This window comes from Coccinella septempunctata, chromosome 4, assembly GCF_907165205.1.
Source record: "Coccinella septempunctata chromosome 4, icCocSept1.1, whole genome shotgun sequence".
NCBI classification, from domain to species: Eukaryota; Metazoa; Arthropoda; class Insecta; order Coleoptera; family Coccinellidae; genus Coccinella; species Coccinella septempunctata.
In genome coordinates this window covers 8,293,955-8,314,485 of record NC_058192.1, presented here as the reverse complement: position 1 = coordinate 8,314,485, position 20,531 = coordinate 8,293,955, and the positions used below count along the sequence as shown (strand labels likewise).

The following is a 20,531-nucleotide window of genomic DNA, read 5'->3' as shown; positions in this document are numbered from 1 at the left end:
TGAAACTCCTGGAAAATTTTCAGTTGACTGACTGGAAACCTAGTATATATTATTTCTACCCTAGGGCAGGTATATAATCGTATAAGCATGAAAGCTACGATAGAATCTAAGTCGAACAATCGGGATTAACGAAGTTGAAACAGTTTAAATGTAAAACTTTTTGACAGCGGTGGGATTCGAACCCACGCCCTTTCGGACTGGTGCCTAAAACCAGCGCCTTAGACCGCTCGGCCACGCTGCCTCTTGATAACATTGCGACATGAGGGAAGTGTCATAATACATTGAAGGCATTTCGAGAATACAATTTCCTTTGAATAATTACTTTAGAGTAAATACAGGATGAACCGGATAAGATGGGGAACATTTTCATGGGAGACAGAGAACATCTAGAGGATCACTAAAAACCTCCATGTCTAGGAGTGCCAAATTCTGATATATAGGCTGTTTTCCAAATTTGAATGAATCTGAAGGTGAAGATAGCTTCCACGATGTTCAAGAAACCTGCGGTCAAATATTATTCGATTTGCAAGACCTTATCCTGAAAACTTCCAGGAAAGGAGATTATTTTTATTATTATTTTGATCAAATTCTGTTATAATTTGAGAGGTCTGTAGAATCATGTATTCCTTTAAATTATTAGAATTTTTTGGGCACGATGTACAAAATTCATATTCAGCAGTAATAATCAGTTAGAATCTGGAAAATTTATAATTCGTCTGTGGAACAAAAACGTAAATAAGCGGATTAATCAAATCCGAATTCGCATTTTTTTCTGCCAACTTGATATTCGAGTAAAACGATGGATGAAAGTGAAAAAAATGAATGCAATCGAAAATATCGATGAACATCATGGAAATACAGTAGAGCTTATCTACTATTGCTATATGATCCCTGCAATCAATTGGTATTCGATGTTCATCATCAGGGCCGGACTGAATTTTTCATATAAGGACTGTTGTCCACATTCCTGGTATAGTTACACCTTTAAACGATCGAGTGCTCCAAAAATGAATCTGAGTCGGATTGAACCGATTACTTTTGAATTTCGTTATGGGGTCAAGCGAACAACCATCACAATATATGAGCAACGGATTACAGTTAGGTATTTAACTACTACGTGATAAATAATTTATAATTTTCCTCGACCAATTAATTCATTTCGATTTGGACGTAACGATTGTTTCGGAAGAAGTGTGCGCTCAGAGAATTTGAAAGTAATCTAGGCTAACAAGATCAACCTCAAAATTCTAGCTCTACAAATTCCCGAATTGGTTCAAGATATTTTTTCAACGATTCAAATAAAGGCGCTGATGTTAGTGCCACTAGCCATAGTTAAAAAATTACAATTTTCTATCCCAGGGAAAGGTGGATACTGAAATTAGCACTAACAGCAGAGAAATATTGAAAAAAGTGATGAATTTCTTCAATTCCGATATTCCGTTTTACTGCTAGTATTATTCAGGGTGAATTGGAAATGTTTCCCTAGTGGGAACAAGGACAAACACAGAAGAACTCTTTAATTATATTTGGCTACGTTTCGTAGACTTTCATCTACTTCATCAGGCCTAAAAAAGACCAAAGATGACTATAATATACAGAACACTACGGTACAATTCACCTCTATAAATTCGAGTTTCTTTAACAGATTTCGAACATACATCAAAAGCTGATGACTGATGTTAGCTTTTGATGTATGATCGAGATCTGTTAAAAAAACTCAAATTTATAGAGGTGAATTGTACTGTTCTGTATATTATAGTCATCTTTGGTCTACCAAATATAATTTCTTCTGTGATTGTCCTTGTTTCCAATAAGAAAACCCCCCTTTCAAATCGTAATAATTTTCGAGATCTGATTTATAATAACTTCTGAAGTGGTCTAATTCAAGATGAGAGCATCATTCAACTTATTGCAACTTTTATCAATAGAACACTTCCTTGCCTTACAACAAAAGCGAGGTAAAAAGAAACGACTACATTTGGGACCAAAATAAGGGGCCTCCTGGCCAAAATAAAAAATAGGGCTCTCCTAACTTGTGCAATACTTTCGGGATAGCTAAGGGGAGAAGTGACAAGAAACTTTTGGACGTAATTCTCGCAAAAATAATAAAATTCCGATCCTCCTGTAACTTACACACCAAACCGATCCTTTTCTCTCTCAATATCCGACACCAACCATCGAAAGGCACCATTTGAACAAGCGCCCCAACGCCTCAGACGTTATTAGCATCTTAATTACGATCCAAACGATGGGATGGACCACAACAACGAGCATTCCACGACCGTCTTAAGACGGTGGATGACGAGGGAAGGTAGGATCCAATAATCCGTGCAGATATCTAGTAAGAAGCCGCGTTAGTACCAGCAGTCCACCTGAGTAGTACCACTCATCCGTGCTCGCAATCGGTACCGGTACTCACAATTCTTGTGTAGTCTTCGCTGTGAGGTTGTCGCGAGTAACCGTGCCTACGTTTACGTGCCTATAACCTGTGGTCATGACCTGACTTCGGATTTTCCTTTCGTTCTGAGTTATAAGCGGATTTATCCAAAGCCATCTGAGGTGAGTTTGGGGTAGTGTTGGTGAGGGGTGAAAAAGGTGGATACTCGTTTGCGCTGTTTTGGCGCTTAAAGGCAAGAAAAGATTACAGTTCCAGAAGCTCATGCTGAAATTTTTTTCATTACGAACAACTCCAAAAATCTCATTTTGATTTGATCGATATCTTATGGGAAAAACTTGCTGCAATTTTTGTGTTGTTTTTATTGTATTGTTTTTTTTTTATTCTCAATCAGGACTGATATTAAAACTATTTGAGCTATTGAGATAGGGACCAAAATATCGTGTATCCAGGTCTGCTAGAAAACAGTGACGTATCGTAATATACCTATACTCCATTCACTTTTCTTTTAGAACTCGGTTGGCCATGGAAATTTGACACATTTCACTCTGTATAGTACGAAAATGTGGGGTTATGAAGCTTGTCGAAAAAATTTTGGGTTTTAAATCAACGCTATGTTGCCCGTTCTGCGTAAAAGTTTCTGTTATTACGTATTTCATCACAATGTCGAATCTCTTCGGAAAATATGTGACGAACATAATTGATGTATATACAAACTGATTGAAGGCATACCAAATCCAGTTATTTGCATGGAAAATAGAAGAGATCAGTATAATATCATAATATGCACTAGCTTGAGGAGAGTTAATGTTCGTTATCTTCTTTGGCTAAAGTTTGAATACGTTACATCAGTTGTAGATTTCGAAAATATTAACCCGAGGATGAAATGCTTATGATGAAGTGGTTGGAATGGGAATTCACAGATAATTACAAGAATGTCAAATTCTTGAAACAAAAATCATCTCGCACCAATATAAGTAGAAGGAATTAAAAGAAGTTTCAAGTCAAGATTAACTTTGAACAAAAAATTCACAAGAATAAACAATTAATAGGACAAATGGCGCGTATTGGTGGCTGTTCATCTTAATACATTGATATAATAATAATAACTAGGTATTCATTGGTACCTTAAGACATTTATAATGTGTATAACAAGTCAAATGAAAAATAGAAAAATCAATTTTCGGGAACTTATTCTACGATGACATTCATCGAAAATCCTGTAGTAAACTTTTCGCATTAATTCACTCAAACATAAAATTCTCAAACGCCCACCACTTTTTTGGGTCTCCCAATAGAAGAAAATTCTTTGTCATCCCCTTCATTCACAATCTTTCTGATTGTGGAAATATTCAGCTGTCGTTTAGATTCAGATGAAACATTAAATAAATTCTCTCACATTGAATATGTTCGCTACCGTCTGACGTATTGTGGATTTAAGAATATCAGGTATAACTATTTGAATGAGCGGACCTGAATTCTAAATAGCACTTCCTGAAACCCTGTCTCTTTTTTTTTCAATCACTTTCGGTAATAAAAATTGATATTAATTAACCTTACTCCGTTCTAGTTACAAAAACTTGAGAAAATTATTTCATGGCCAACCGACTGTTAAAATAAATATGAATGGAGTATACATGTTTTTTTCTTCTGAAATTGAACTGAACTGAAAACAGATCATACGATTTGCACAAAAATAATTTTATACACCACGACATTTGTTCAGCTATCACAATAGCATCTTTAGGTAGTATCAAATATTTCAGTTTACCTTCACCCAACTGTAGATCTTATTGTGAGAGCGAAAAACGTGTCGTGGTTTAAAATCTCTTTTTTTGTGAAAATCGTGTGATCTATTTAAGCTTCGGTAATTACTATCTTGTAGAAAAATGCTGGGACAGACAATTTCCATTTTGAATAACGTGACTTCATGTTTAATTGAGGAGTTTTTCATGCACCCTTTGCTAGGGGTGAAGGATAGTTGAGTTGTTTTGAATTTTTTGTGTCAGAAATGGATAGAACTTCAGGATGATTTGGCCTTGGATAGGGTTTTTCATCTACTCTTTTTCATTACAGGGACCAGATGGTTAAACTTATTGAATTCGTCTTAAACAAGGTTGAATTTTCGCATCTTCAGTTTCAAATTTAGCACTTCTTTCAAGACCTCAAACTGCCAGACCTCGTCCAAGATTCGAAATCACAGAAATCCAATTAAATCGGACATCTCAAGAATTCTCATCGCGTACGTAAAACTAACCCATTATCTGTTGAGGTGAATTAGAAACAATTCTCAATGCTTCCTGCCCAATTTCACGCAGTTGCATTCCTCGGTACGCCCAATTATAAAGAACCCGATAAAAAATCACGTGACCGTGACTCTTCTCGCTAATTGATCGAAATCCATAAGTTGAGGTAGGATTGCCGCGATCGTAAAAATTCATCGTTCGCTTTTTGGGTCAAACATAAGAAATTTCGTAATATAAATCGGATTCTCCATATCTGATATAACGGATTCGGCATTTGCATTATGTTATGTTAGAAAAGCAGCTAACTTTAACGGTAATTAATGCTAATGCTACCGCCGACACTTTTGTAACCTCTAATAACTTATGTATGAATTTCGGGAACCGAAATGTTAATTGGTTTATAATTCTGAGACTCCTCCATTGTTATACACCATTCTTGAAATTTTTCTTCGGGTCGTACTTCTGACCCAATGAATGTTAGTTTGATAGAATTGTAAGAACTATTTGTCCATTCAGAAAGGTTTTTGCAAGGACTAGATGCTTATTTATGAAGAAAATGGTTGTTAACTTGGATGCTGCAATTTTTAATGTTATCTTACTTAATTATTTTCCATCAGGATTAACGAAGATCCAAATTACCTCATAATTGTGTTCTGAGGACCATCAAATAACGTAAAAGGTTGAATTTTAATTTATGGTTTGATAATGATGAATGCTTTGAACAGAATCTAATCTTGTATGAAAATTAAATGAAAATCTAGCAGAACCATATCCAATACTAGGAATAATTGAGAAAATAAAGTTACTAACTTCAGTTATCATTCTCGATCAAGAGAAACTTCTTTTCGGCAATTGGGAATTTCCTTGTATAAAATGTTAATTCAAAACCAGAAGAAACATCAACATTCCTTCTCTACAACAACTATTGTCAGCCTCCTCAAATTTCCCTAATCTTTACTTTGACTTTGTTTCAAATTGACGTAATGGAAAGTAAAACAGACAGAGCAAGAAAAGAACTCTTCAATCCAAAATTCAATCAGTGAATTTAGGGAAGAATCGAACTACAAAATGAAGTAGCAATGCATTTTTAAATCACTGCAAGTTCAGTTAGTGAAAATTTTCCCTCAACATTTCTTCCACATCATATTTGCAGATTCCAGGAAAATCCTGGATTTTCAAACATTCCATCGAACCAACAAAATATTCGCAGACAGAATGACTTTTGACTCAAATCGATTATTGAAATCCTTTCAACACAACTTCAAGCCAATAAAATCACGTTATTAAAAAGGAATCCTATAACTGAAAATAAACGGCGTTCATATAAAAACTCATCATAATCCATTCAAAGATAAACTATATACTAAAATAACACATGCCCAATGACCCTCGAAACGCCTTAAATTCCTCCAACTAACAACTAACATTCTACAGCAACGAGTCTAGCCATAAAGAATTATTACTGAGGATACATCATCGTGATATGAGCAGCATCAACTCCCAACCAGACAACCGACTTTTATGTGTACAGCGACTCGTTTTTCATTGCCTGCATGGGTAATCCACAATTATACTAGATGAAGCTGAATTTAGGTAGAAAAGGACGGGGGTAACTTTTCTTGATTGAAACATTTTTGGGACACCTTGTAGTTTCGTAATGAAACCTGCGTAATCGAAATCTATTAGCTTTTTCAATCTACATTACTCGTTTATGAAAGGGGATGATTTCCAGCTATCCCCCTTTGTTTCTTTTCAAGCTTAGCATCCCTCAAAAATCCTAGCATTCGTTCGGTTCGGTCGTCAAGATCCGATTAAGCATCCGGTAACCGTGTGCAGAAGACGACTCCGGTTAACTTCCAATAAATCAGATGGAGCGAGAGGTAATTCTATCGAAGAAATATGGCCATTGGGTAATAAATAATAACAATTGGCTAACAGGGCTAAGGCATTACCCGTAGGTGAACGTGGAGAGGTGCATCCTTTAAAGGTTACGGACGTGGAGAATGAAGATGGGTCTTTTATTTATTGTTTTCACACAATCCGAAATCAACGGCATTGTTCGATCTCCCACGTCGAATACTTCAATGACGTCTGACCATTTTTCCATTTCGTTTGTCATTGTTTCACGTTGTATATCCCTTTTACCGATTCGATGATGATATGTTTGAAGCACTGGAGTAATTTGTATAATTACTGGCGATGATAAACTATGGAAACGAAAGATATTCACCTCTGAGAATCGGGACATCGATTGGCAACTGGAGATACCATTAAGGCATTATTTTGGGGCTTAAAACTCAATTTCCAGTTGATGTCTGAACAGATTGAGCCTTTCACAAAAAAAGGTTTTTCATAGGGCTTTAATTCGAGACACCATACCCAGAGTGAAGACTCTAGAACAGACCTGACTTGACAGTCAATTCGACAGTATCTTAGGAAAAACATGGAAGGCACATATTCCCAGCCAGAAAATATTTAACACCTGGATCTTCGGCTATACAAGGTTTAAGACATTCCCTGCTATACCTACTTTCTGACCCAGATCAGAGAAAAGTAATACGATCGTTTGATCCAAAAATTCGAACCCCTCTTAGGTCTTCTTTTTGTTCATACCCATGGGTATAATAAGGTTGAATTAATTCTTAAGTTTCGCTCAATCTACAGGTCAACGTAACCTCTCTTGCCGATACACCAGGCACTTGAATATTGTTATGTTCACTACGGACGCTGACCCATATCCAACAGGTGAAATCGGTCGAGAATTTCGAAGAAGAATGTTGAGCGGAGATGAAGGACAGTGAGGCCAACAAACCATCCGCCGTTTTTCGACGGTGTACTGTTGTCTATTGTTTTATTCATCGTCGAATAATAATTTTCGAGTGTGAAGTCCGAGGGAGCTCGCGGTAATCGAGAAGAAAATTGGTATGTGCGCACACATAGCCTGCTTTCAGAATATATTGGCCCACTTCTCGTCCGAAATCGGAGAAAATGAATCATCCCATCATGAATGAACAGATCGAGTTCTGGGGAATGGACACGGGGAAAACATAAGGCAGTGGCGTGGCGGAATATCTCATGATAGGTGTTCAAAACAGAATACCTACCTAATCATAGTTACATCAAACGTATGACAATGGACACTAAAATTGATCGTTTATGTTTATAGAAGAGTGGACCAGGATGAATGGACAAATTGATGGTTAATAACCTTAGCTGACAAGACTAAGATACATTGTATTAAAGTCTAAAATTCGTAATTCGTAAAAAGGTAATTTCGAAAATGACTTCCAACGTTACATTTCCGTAGAATTTTGGTTACAAAGAGGATATTTGTTGCGTGTAACAAACCTAGAATCAACGTGAGGAAGCAAAGTTGATTTCAAACTAGGATGAAACTACATTTTGCCGTTTATTCAACGATAAATAACAATGGTGTTACTTGAAAAATTTAACGTTTTTTCTACGTATATTTGTTTATTTAGTAACAACTCTGGACTTCGCAATTGCAGCTGAAAACAAGCTGGGATTTTTGTTTAGAGCTCGCCAATATTTTCACCCTCCAACTTGGAAATGCTGCTTATATATTTGGGGTTGTTGCAGCACCCACTTCACGCCTTCCAGAATAGGACTCTTCAACTGATTTTTCACTGTCGCCGAATAGCTGAATTCTACGGGTATACAGGGTGAGTCTTTGACTCGTACTAATGTTTTGATAGCAGATTCTTGAGGTCAAAAGAAACACTTTTTTCCTGTACCATTTGTTCCGAATCGGCTCGGTTTGAAAGATACAGGCTGTTGAAAAACAATAAAAAATGTTATTTTCAGTTCTCACAAATGGTTTTATCGAATGAAATGAATTTTGGAATGTAGTTTTTCACATATTTGATGAATCTTATTCGAACACAAGATATCACCCACGTCTTCAAGTCTTCTCATTATGACCATTACGTACCATAAAAATACCACAAATTCACAGAACCCAGCTCTTGGAACTAGGTTGGACTCCATCTAATGAATATATGAACGTTGTATAAAATAAAAGTATTCCTCATATTTTCACGTAAAATGCACCGTTTTCGAGTGCTTTGATGTAAAAATCAAAAAGTAGGGGAGACTAGGGAGCATTGATACATGGGGAGGCTTGATACAGGCTTATATCCGCGGTCTGAAGCCGTTTTCAAAAGTAATATACTGGTGAACACTATTCTCCTGCAGAAAGCACTACATGACCTTAATCTGTAAGGCTAACAGTAGTTCGTGAAATATTCAACAAAGAGTGTTTCGAGGTGAGAAATTGTAAGTATTTACTCACGTTACCTAAGGATTTTATGATCATGCATTAATTTTTCGGCATAAACAAACATTTGACTGGGAAATATGCATAAACCTACTCAATTTACTGTTTTATTAGGTTGCCAAAATGTAAGGGTATAAAATGAAAACATAAATTACTTTAAAACTTGCTTTCAGGGAGGTTTGAGACATTTAGGGTTGGGAGGTCTGATACATGTATCATCTTTAAAAAATATTCCGGAGCTGGTTGGACAGGCCTACATAAAGGCGTTTTTACCATCCAACCTACCTTCTGAACATGTTTCTGCACCTACGGGACCAAAGCAAACCAGAATCATTGCTGACCTACCTACTGATCTAGTAATTCTGGATCAGGCGTCAGGTGTGCTCGCAATGGTGCCACGAAGAATGTGACCGTGTTAGAAATGGCACAAAAATGTTTATATGTGACATTTGCAAGTGATTACAATGGGGCTTATATTTTCAGTTTATGTGTCTCATGCCTCCCAGTACACCGTATCAATCCTCCCATATGTGGGGAGGCTTGAGACAGTTTGCATGTTTTTGTGTTAAACGTTTTGTACAGAATAGGATGTTTATATTTTGAGAATTCTATATTTATTTCGTTGAACGATTAATCGAAGAATTATATAATGTTATAAAAGTCCTGTTTCTTCATATAATTCATTTTACAAAAATAAATATTCCAAAAACGTATCAACCCTCCCCAGTCTCCCCTATCTGTGAAACTTAAAAAATTTGGTACTTTGGCTGAATGAAACTCTGTTTAAAAGATCCAGAGATGTGTAGTGTCACAGATTTAGCTAGTTATTCTGAAGGTTATTATGTTTTTACAGGGGTGGCACAGCTCATTACGAAAACATAAAACGGATATATCTTTTTATCAGGGCCAAATCGGGAAAAATTGTATTTGGAAAAAGTGTTTCTTTTGACATCAAGAATCTACTGTTAAGATATTTGTACGAGTCAAAGACTCACCCTGTATTTTAGAGCTCCAAACATCTAGAAGAGCTGAATATGACCGAACTTACATACCTAGAGCAACAAGACTTTGTGGAGCTTTTAGCACAGACCTTCGAGTGCTTCATTAATGATCATTCTATTCCGGCACTCCATTGATCCACGGTACTCCCTGTATTTAGGTCCAAACTACGCGGATCGTGGATCTTCTAATGCTGGCATACACACATGGACGGTCACGTACGCCGCTGATCTAAGCCACATACAGCGTTCGGTTTAAATGGCCGCGGGTACCGTCGAGCCGGGCAGCTCGCCGATCAAATTCGGCTTGGACCCGTTAAGAGTCAACGAACGTGCTGGTTAAGTTGCCCGCGGCCAGGGCCACCGCTCGGAATACGAAATCGAACCCAGATCCGAGTCAAGTGGAAGTATTTCGGATATTATACATGCGAAATGCATCCTTGCCCTCCGTAACCTGATTTTGCGGAACGATGACCGCATATTTTGGACGCACTTTTTTTTTTTGGATCGAGCACAGGTGTTCATCGGAAGAGGTATTTCCGCGAGGGATCGATCAGACGTTTTGTTTCACTTCTTTAGGGGTCTCCTAGTCGAGGTTAGACTCACCCATGATATGGTGCGTGGGTTTGTGGCCTTGTGGTTGCCTTTTATGTGCCACCTTTGATTTTGGAAAAAAAATGATCGAAAACCCAGTGCGAGTCTTTGACTCGTACAAATATTTCAACAAGAGATTCTTGAAGTCAAAAGAAACACTTTTTTCCAATACCATTTTTTCCCATTCGGCCCTGATAAAAATATATGGCCGTTTAAAGTTTTCATAATGTGCTATGCCGCCTCTGGATAAACAAAATTACCCTCAGAATAACTAGCTAAATCTGTGAGACTATACATCTGTGGATCTTTTAAACAGAGTTGTATTCAGCCAAAGTACAAATTGTCAATAAAGTATCAGAAGTTTTTTCAATTCCTTCCCTCTTTTTTCAATTTTCTACTGAATAACCACTGGTATATCTATGGGAGATGATTCCCCAATATAAGGGTCCTGTAGCGTTCCTCGAACAACTGAAGAATAGAAGAATCATCACTTGGAAGACTGGACCTGGTCGAAAGGCCCTCCCAGTCAAAAGTAAGATTTAGCTATTATTAATTTGAGTACTGAAGGCATTTCTAACGACGAGGGTGATCCTCCACCAAGATCAGCAGAAGATTTTTGACGCAGAGATGATATTCCTCCCAATGCAATTGAAAAACAAGTTGTGTACCTATGATTATTTATTTTTTTCTTCAGTCATCATCAAGTCTTGAAATAAGCTTGAATGAAGGCTTTATTATTCGCCTTTTTTCTCGTTTTCTGCTCTGTTTCTTTGTTTCAGATATTATTTCGAAATAGAAAGAGGATAAAGAAATTTTTATGTCAATGGAAAGGAAGCCCTTCAGTATTTAAACCTTATTCTGTAAACAAATTTGTATTCACTACACTTCTCACGGGGAGACAGGGTTTTTTTAGTGAGGTTTTTCTCTAAGCTCTTGTATCATACTCTAAATTGTATGGTACCCCGTTACACTAACCTTTGCTAAAACTCATACATATGCTATATGCTATATTGTTTGATAACTAAAAATGTATTGCTGACATTCAAAAGAATATATATACCCAATTTTTCAATTCAAAACGTTCAAATATTCATTAGATAGCGTGCAACATAGTTTCAAGAGTTAGCTTCTTTGAGTTTTTGGTATTTTTATGGTGCGTAAAGTCAAAATGAGAAAACTGTAAGACGTGGGTGATATCTTGTGTTCGAAAAAGATTCATCAAACAAATGAAAAACTAAATACCGAAAAACATTTAATTCGTTGAAAACGTTCGTGAGATAGAACAAAAAATAACAATTTTTTAAATGGTTTTTTACCAGCCTGTATCTATTAAACCGAGCCGATTCGGAAAAAATGATACAGGAAAAAAGTGTTTTCTTTTACCTCAAGAATCTACTGTTACAATAATTGTACGAGTCAAAGGCTCACCCTGTATAGATTAAAAATTCGTTTGAAACTGTTTTCTGTCAGTGTGTGGTCGTAATTTCGAAGCTATCGTGATCAAATCTGGCAGGATTAGCTCATCTATATTGTGAAGATGTGGTGAAATTCAGGGAAATGCTAAAGAGTTCAAAGAGAGTGTTCCTGAATCTAACCTCAATCGGTATAAGAATGTCCAAGTCAAAGTTTGATAGCATCTCTATCCTTTAGTTGCACTAAATCATTAGACAAATCGTTTAGATAGTTTTCGATTTAGACGATTACCTGCCACATAAACTGTCCTCATTGGATCCCAAAAAACCCAAATTGAAGCATTCACCAAATCGGTACCAGTTGATGCTCCAGCAAACTAATCTCCCAAAACCACGACAAAAAAGATAAAAAGATCCATTTAAATCGTTCAACGCACGTTCTCATAAGTATCTATCGATAACCCTACACCAGTCTCTTTAGAAACCAATTTCTTCGCCGACTACAAGTTGATCGAAATAGTTTAATTGCGATGTTGACATAGATTCATCCGGACGGAAGAGTTCTAAAAGTTTCCGGTGTAACGAAGAATGGACTTTTACTAGCCCATCATCGCTGAGAACTCTATGCGAAGGATAAGTTGACCGATGATGTGGAACATGACGATTTTCGATCGAAAGTTTTTTGTGGGAACCCGATGAAACCATTGGGTGAGAATTGGGTACCTATTTTTCAATTTACGATATACATAATTCGTGATAAGGATAAAAAGGCAAAGTGCTCAGTCTTCATAATGATGATGCAGCGCTTAATTTACACCTGTAATGTAATGGCGATTAAGAAGTAGACCTTTGACTTATAATAATTCCATAGAAATATAATGGTGTGAAATCACACGCTCTAAGGAGCTAATTCTCATCACCGAAACATACACGACGAAGATGTGTCATGTAGCAATTGAGTTTCTTGGGCTATATGTCGTTTTGGACCTTCTTTTTCCAGCACATATCGGCCACATCAATATCATTCAGTGTTGGAGGAAAGAACTGTATTACCATGACTTGATATCGATCACAATGATGCCCGATATCAGTGATCCAACAATTACTTATTTTCAACAAGTGTATGTAGATCAAAGATGCCCCAATCTTGCTCTCCGATTAAAATGAATCAGCACCAAGCCGATCGCCTTTACCCTTTGGATCGTTCTCCCTAACTATGTCACACGTCGTTTGTCAATCTTCATGGAAGGTGAATTACAGGAACAGGTTCCAGATATAAGACAGCGGTGTGACCATAAAGACGTCGAACAGTTATTGTACGGTATCGAAACTGTATCTTCTCCGACGAAACAGATGTAGTAGATGGGAAATTGTATTGATAGCTGGCAACGAAACCGCGTAACAGATTGTCGATTCGAAGACGTGGTTTACAATAGGTGAAAAAATTCTCATTTCGTCATCTGAAACAGAAGTTCGAAGACCTTCAGCTGTACAAGACTTCGTCGATTTGGATGTTATCCCTGAGATTTATGATTTCGAAGAATGTGTAGTTAATGATGCAATTTCATTAGAGGGAATCTTGAAAATTGCAATAGCTAGATCTAAACAGATGAAACTTTTTCAGAGAAAAAAAGGATGTTGAAAACCGTAGCCACATTTCTTCTTTTTGGAGTAAAACGAAAATTTTCATGATTTCGGAAAATTCGTCGTTGAAGTTGAAGATCTGAAACTTAAAGGCCTTCCAGAAGCCCTTTCCTATACGTAGAATCCACAGTCATTCTTAAAAATTTTTTGGTCTTTTCGATTTCAGTTTTTATTTTTCAATCAGAACTATGTTTGAGTTTGTCACCTTTGAACTGGAAACAAATCGCAGATTTCAAAAATATTCACATGTTCCCTGAGTTCTTCTGAACGTGATAAAAAATTTGAAAAATAAAAAGAAAAGAAATTTTTGCAGAATGCCAGTGGATTCTACGTAAAAAATGCCTGTAAAAGATACAAGTTTCAGAACTTCAAAGACAAAAAATTCATGTGAACTTTTCGAAATCTTCAAAATCCCAATTTTAGTTAATTCCTCAGAAACGAAGCTTCGTAGAAAGCTAACACCATTCTTTGTTCCTCTGAAAAAAAACTCGAAAAAGTGCTACCTGTTTTGCACCCTGCAGTATATTTAGATTTTTTGAGGCAATATTCTTCTAGCTAGAGTTTGTCTCATGTGAGAGCTCTATGATTTCATCATCGCCTATGGCTAAATCAATCGCATATGAGGCTCAGATGAAAATTCATAGCACTTACACCTCTGCAGCATTTAAAGCTTCAAATAAAACATTACCTGAGAGAACTATGCAGAAATGAATGATTCGAAACCAAACAAACGGGAAAAGTAATTCATTTTCCGCTTCCTCTAAGTGCGTATATTTGCAATTTCTACAAAATGAACGTTCGAGCGTAAACCATACGAATCAAGAACTTCCTGTCTTCAGAAACCGTAAGCAAAATATAGCATTATGATAACAAGGAGATCGATGATACAAACAGTTCAGTTAGAACAGCGTGTTCATCAACGATGATCTAGATAGCTTCAGACGGAAGCAACTTCGATGCAACTTATGTGCGACAGTAAAATAAAGAATGGTTGAAATATGATAATTTGATCGAGATGGTTATCATGTCTAGAGTAAGATGAGCAAGGCTAAGTAAAACACAAACATATTTCCTAAAATCCTCGGAATGTCTCAAACTATCTGGGAAACCTAAATCGAATCATCATCTCTATATAATCTTGCATGAATCATGGATGCTGGGAATCATCTTGCGACTATTGCAACCTTAAGGCCATGTTGCGAACCTACACTCATTCCTCTAAAGGAAATCGTTAGTGTCGAGAGAATGTAATGGTTTCGATGAATCGAAGATCGAACACTCAGTTAAATGTTTAATTTCACCGATAACTGCCAAGAGAAAAGTTGAGGACACAATCAATAACGTCGAGAAAAAAGTTGAGAATCTGTGGGAAAAATATCGGAGATCGTTTGTCTTGGATCAAAGGAAACAGTGACATAGTTTCCGCAGTTCGTTTTCGAAATAACTAGAAACTCAATGACGAGCGCTAATTTCTTCAATCGATTTCCTAAAGACATAAAAATAATCGAAAATCAGTAGATACCTCGTTATTTGCTTCAAAATTACTCATAATAATGAAAAGGCAAAGAACTCATTCAAGGGCACCAAGATTCTTCTCCATTTGTTTCCAAATAGCTGCCTAGTTATTCAGGGTAAGAGCTTCCATAAGAATGGAAATAAAATTTACCTGATTTGGCTATTTTCCGATGAGCATCACAAGAAATAGTGCTGGATTTGGACAGTCAAGCATTCCATGCCAAATCTAAAACTATATTTCAGATTTCTCAACGAATTATATCGAATAAGATGACCAATTCAATATATTCTGCATTCCTAATGCCACAGCAAGAGCTGACCTTTAATGGAAAGTTTTCATGAGCAGGTATTCTAATTGTCAACAGTATAAGACTCATTAACACTCGCATACCCGTTAGGAATTCATGTTACGGTCAATAACAAATATAAATACAAGAAATTGCATTGGTTTCAGAATTGCAAATTGAATCGAGCACAATATTCTTTTTACGACGTCTGGCACTGAAGGTGTACAGCTAATTGCACAAGCTCAACGAGTCCAGTATTGCTAAACAGTGCATTTTCGAGATGAGCTAGTATGTGTAGATATTGGAGTTCATGAGAAACCAGATGTAGACGACAAAGCAGCAAAAAGTGATCTGATGGGGGTCACAATAGATCTCCCTTTAAAATCTAGAGGCAGAAACAAAATGTCATAACATATTTCCAAAGATATGAACTTCTATGATTCACTCCTCAATTTTCTACCCTTTACCCTTGGTCAAATCAAGCCAAGTTATGAAAGCTGTGTTGTTGGATATTAGATGAGTTTTGCATCGAATCTCATCGAGTTATCCCCAACCCCCACTGGTTTCTGAGAAAAAGCCTTGACTTTAATCACACTTCATGACAAATGGGTACAATTTCAACTCCACCCAGTGTATCATTCTCATACACAAGCTCCACAAATTTCGCCTATCGTAATACTCCACTTGCAACTTATGCAAAACCACAAAAACCGCCAACATGTACGCATACATCATAGTTGAATAAACCCCGGGAATGCGCTGACAGCAACACATTCAAAATCAATTGCATCTGCAAGGCTGTTGACCACACCACTTGATCCAATTGCTATTTGATATTGCGGCAAGCGTATATGGCTGCAGAAAACTAATTAAAACAAAGACCGCCCAAAGCGGATTAGAAACACTTTCAAAGACCATAAACGATCATTTCTGAGTTCGTAACAACAATGATAATTATTATTAATTTCCAACAGCACATTTAGCCGAACCTGAGAGTAATGGCAAGTTCTAGTGCAGTGAATTTATTACAGCGTGACCGTTAGAGCGAGGATATGAACGAAGACCGTATGAGGTTCACCTATTTGTCTATGATGGCGAAACCGCAAAGGTTGAAGTCCCTATGCTTGAGGATTTTTGGCTTGGGAACGTACAGGGTGGGCAAAGTTTGATGGGAATGAATGGCAGCTCTTCAAAAGTAAGAGCTACGGAAAAATGGATGGCACGTTTCCGACCTATGTATATTTCCAAAAGATACCTTTATCTTCTTTTGTTTTCGAGTTATAAGTGAAAACTAATTTTTCGGCTCTTTGAATTGATGCCTCTGTTTCATAAAGCTTCAATGATATCGAGGAATAAATGCAACCTTCTAGAGACACTTTTTTATGTAGAATTCAGTGACGCAGTCAAAGTTTTTTTTCAGGCCATCAATTTTTCCCTATCTCTTATGGTCACAGAGCTGTCATTCACTCCCATCGAATTTTGCCCACCCTGTACACCGATAACGCCATGATGGGAAACTTCACTTGAGTTAAAGAACAGGAATGTGAGATCTGCAATAGATAGCTTAAATCATGGATCTCCATCCGCAAGAAGGATGGAGTCGATCTACACAATCTACTTCCCATACATTATCTAGCATAATTGCACCATTTTTTGATTACCACTGGTAAAATTGTTTCATTGGAGTATTCTATTTTGGTAAAATAGGCACCGAGGAGACCTTATCATCATGGTGGGTCTTCTACACTACAATTGCGAAATCAACGAACATAAATATACCGGGTGTCCCATAGCTTTTAGGCCAGCAAATATCTCAGTTACCTGCGGAAAAAAACAATTGAAAAAAATACTTGTCGTAGGAGACCATACGCTCTTTCATGCAGCATAGCAAAATCCACCCCCTGACAAACAACCCCCGAGAAACCACCCCTAACTTTTGTTTTTCAAATGGCACCCCCATGTTTGTTGTGCTTCAACTTACAGTTTTTTTCATTTCTCATTCAATGATGTATCATGGTAGCTAGAATGGCATGCAGAATTATGGAAAATAAAAATACAAATGAAATACGAATTTATACGCTCAGCTGTATTGTTACTGCAACATTATAATAAAGATTCCGATACCGTAGGAATAAAACAAAGCACAAAAAGTTCTAACATTTTATTGACTCTTTTTTTTCAACATCCACTTTTTCTTGTCTCTACAATGTGGACTAATTCGATCAGTCCAATTAACAGTACCCACTAACGAATTCTATTTTATCGAGTGACTATCTTTACAACTACATATTATGATATATCATTGATTGAGAATTAAAAAGAGCTGTCAGTTGAAGCCAAACAAACATGGGGGTGCCATTTGAAAAACAAAAGTTAGGGGTTGTTTCTCAGGGGTTGTTTGTCAGGGGGTGGATTTTGCTATGCTGCATGAAAGAGCGTATGGTCTCCTACGACAAGTATTTTTTTCAATTTTTTTTTCCGCAGGTAACTGAGATATCTGCTGGCCTAAAAGCTCTGGGACACCCGGTATAGAGGGTAAGTCTTTGACTTGTACAAATAGTTTTAAAATTGCTTCTTGAGGTCAAAAAAAACACTTTTTACCCTTACCATTTTTTCCGAATCGGCTCAGACACACGTTAAAAGACACAGGCTAGTGAAAAATCGTAAAAAAATGTTACATATTTTTAGATCTACCTCACAAACGGTTCTAACGAATGAAATGAATTTCGGAATGTAGTTTTTCATTTATTTGACCATTGAGTACCATGAAAATACCAAAAATTCAAAGAACCCAACTCTTGAAACTAAATTGGGCGCTATATAATGAATATTTGAACGTTTTGTAAAATAAAAATATCCTTATTTCCATATTATCTCGTATAATGCGCCGTTTTCGAGTATTTTGATGTTGAAAAATTAAAAAGTATCTGTGAAATCTGAAAAATTTGATACTTTGGCTGAATACAACTCTGTTTGAAAGATCCTTAGATGTGTAGTGTCACAGATTAAGCTAGTTATTCTGAAGGTAATTTTGTGTTTCCAAGGGTGGCACAGATCATGATGAAAACTTAAAATGGCTATATCTTTTTATCAGGGCCGAATCGAGAAAAATGGTATAGGAAAAAATTTTTTCTTTCGACCTCAGGAATCTACTGTTGAGATATTTGTACGACGACTCAAAGACTCACCTTATATACGCGTATTACTACATTTCGCAATCTCACAGACCGTTTCAAATGAGGCATATACTTAGGACGTCAACGAAAAAAAAAATCAACCATAATTCGGAGGACGCGTTAGCGGATTAGAAATGCTAATTCCCCATTAAAACGTGACCGATCGCCTGGCCGCGCGGGGTTTTGCACAATTCGAAGAAGTGAAAGACGTAGGGGAGTAGGTACAGGCGAAGGAGAGCCGACCTCATGCCAGAAAAATGCAATCCGCAGCCAACGTTCCTGCAGTTCACCTTGGCTTCACTCCTGCGGCACGGGAAGGAAGCAAGATGGCACTCTTGACCGTGGATTGTTGAACCTGAAGGCGTCCGCCAGAGATGGCCACTCGATTCCGCTTGTGGGGGAGGATGGACGCCCAAACTGCCCGCCAAAAATGGAATATACTGAAACATCTTGTGTTTTCTCTTCGGAAAAACACAATTTCCTTTTGAAACATGTTTCAATAATTTCAGGTAGATGTAGTGATGGATATCTCGTGAATTTCTCTTCTCTCGCTGTTTTCTATTTGAACTATTCAGTTGTAAGTTACAGGGTGTTGAAAATGGAAGTCAACAAATAGAAAATTTGGTACGTTTCACAAATTGCTGTGATGGTGCACTAACAAAGATTCTGAATTATGAAGGGAATGGATTTTAGGCTCGATTGAACCTTTTGAGTTCCTGCATCAATTCAACGATCTATGCAAACCTAGAACCATGAAAAAAAAGTTTATTTGGTGGAAAAACTAGGTACCGAAAGAAAATTCGCCTGTCATACATACTCGTTTGAATTTTTCCATTGTATGTCGTTCAGTTTGCCATTTCTTCAACATATGTAGGTTGTAAACAATGTCAATCGGTTTTCCTTCCAGCAAGGCCACCAGGAACATCAATAAAAACCAACGCAAAACGGTTTCAATGTCAATGTCGTCCACAAAGATCAAATGAAAGTGAAAGTAAACTAGTTAATTGCGAGAAACACAATACATCGTGATGGAACAAGAGATCTATTAGACGATTCTTGTCGAGTACCCAAAGCATTCCAATAATTAACAGTCCAGAAAACCAATATATCTAGAATTGAGCAAGGTGTTCACCTTAGGAATATTGCCACAACAATCGATACAAGCATAGATTTGACAGAAATTTCTCAACATCAATTTCAACCGCCATCTCTTTGCCATCCAAAGCATTAGACTTTTCTCACGAAGTCTACGAAACAGAGATGATATAATTCTTTTACAACTTAACACACTTATTGATATCTTGGCCAACTCATAGATATCTCATTGGGGCGTGGTATGGTTCTCAATACGTTAGGATTTGACTCAGGTGTAACACATATAGGATGATGTAATTCGAAAAAAATGACATGTAGCTTGAGGTGTAATTCGCACATACCTGAGAATGGCGTGAAAGAAAGTTAAGTAGTTCAATGACAAAGGACAAAACGTTATAATTATGTGATGCCGATAGAAAACAACACGATTTTATATTTCTTTATGAGATAATTTTGGTCCGGTGTTGTTGTCCCCATTTGAAATGAAGTAGGTAATAACCTCGTAGAAAAGAACTCGATGATTGGTACTTCAGATTGATTATATGAATAGAGAAACGACAAAACGTACAGGTTTTTCAGATTCATCAGGAAAACGAAACTATTGTTCGGCCAAGATTATCAATGAACTTAAACCAAAAAAACCACCTCGATTACATTGAAGAATGACGCACAATGTAGTCCAATTCTCTGGAGGAAAAATAAGATAAATGGTTATATCTAATTATGCTGGATGTTCAAAGTTAGGTCTTTCGAAGTTCCGCAACAACTTCAAGAGACATCACATTAATTGAGATCCCATGTCAAACTATAAGCATATGTTTCCAGAGGATTTCGAATGGTTTTCACACTCAACTGCAAGTGCATGAAGCAAG

At 37.0% G+C, this 20,531-nt stretch overlaps 2 protein-coding genes and 1 non-coding gene across 6 annotated transcripts in view; 1 reads left to right on the top strand and 2 right to left on the bottom strand.

Moving 5' to 3' along the window:
• Nucleotides 1–20,531, bottom strand: part of LOC123311058 (rab3 GTPase-activating protein catalytic subunit) — a 40,016-nt gene that overhangs the window by 2,053 nt on the left and 17,432 nt on the right. The gene's annotated exons all lie outside the window — the stretch shown is intronic.
• Trnal-uag lies at nucleotides 162–241 on the bottom strand. Its single transcript has one exon. It is a non-coding gene; the product is annotated as a tRNA-Leu (tRNA).
• The window catches only part of LOC123311059 (leucine-rich repeat-containing protein 4C), a 34,087-nt gene continuing 15,823 nt past the window's right edge, over nucleotides 2,268–20,531 (top strand). For 2 of the 4 annotated variants that reach the window (XM_044894820.1, XM_044894819.1), the window contains exon 1: nucleotides 2,268–2,559. The gene's annotated coding sequence lies outside the window, so the exon portion shown is untranslated. The remainder of the gene's footprint in view (nucleotides 2,560–20,531) is intronic. The other 2 variants (XM_044894818.1, XM_044894817.1) reach the window with 1 other exon arrangement.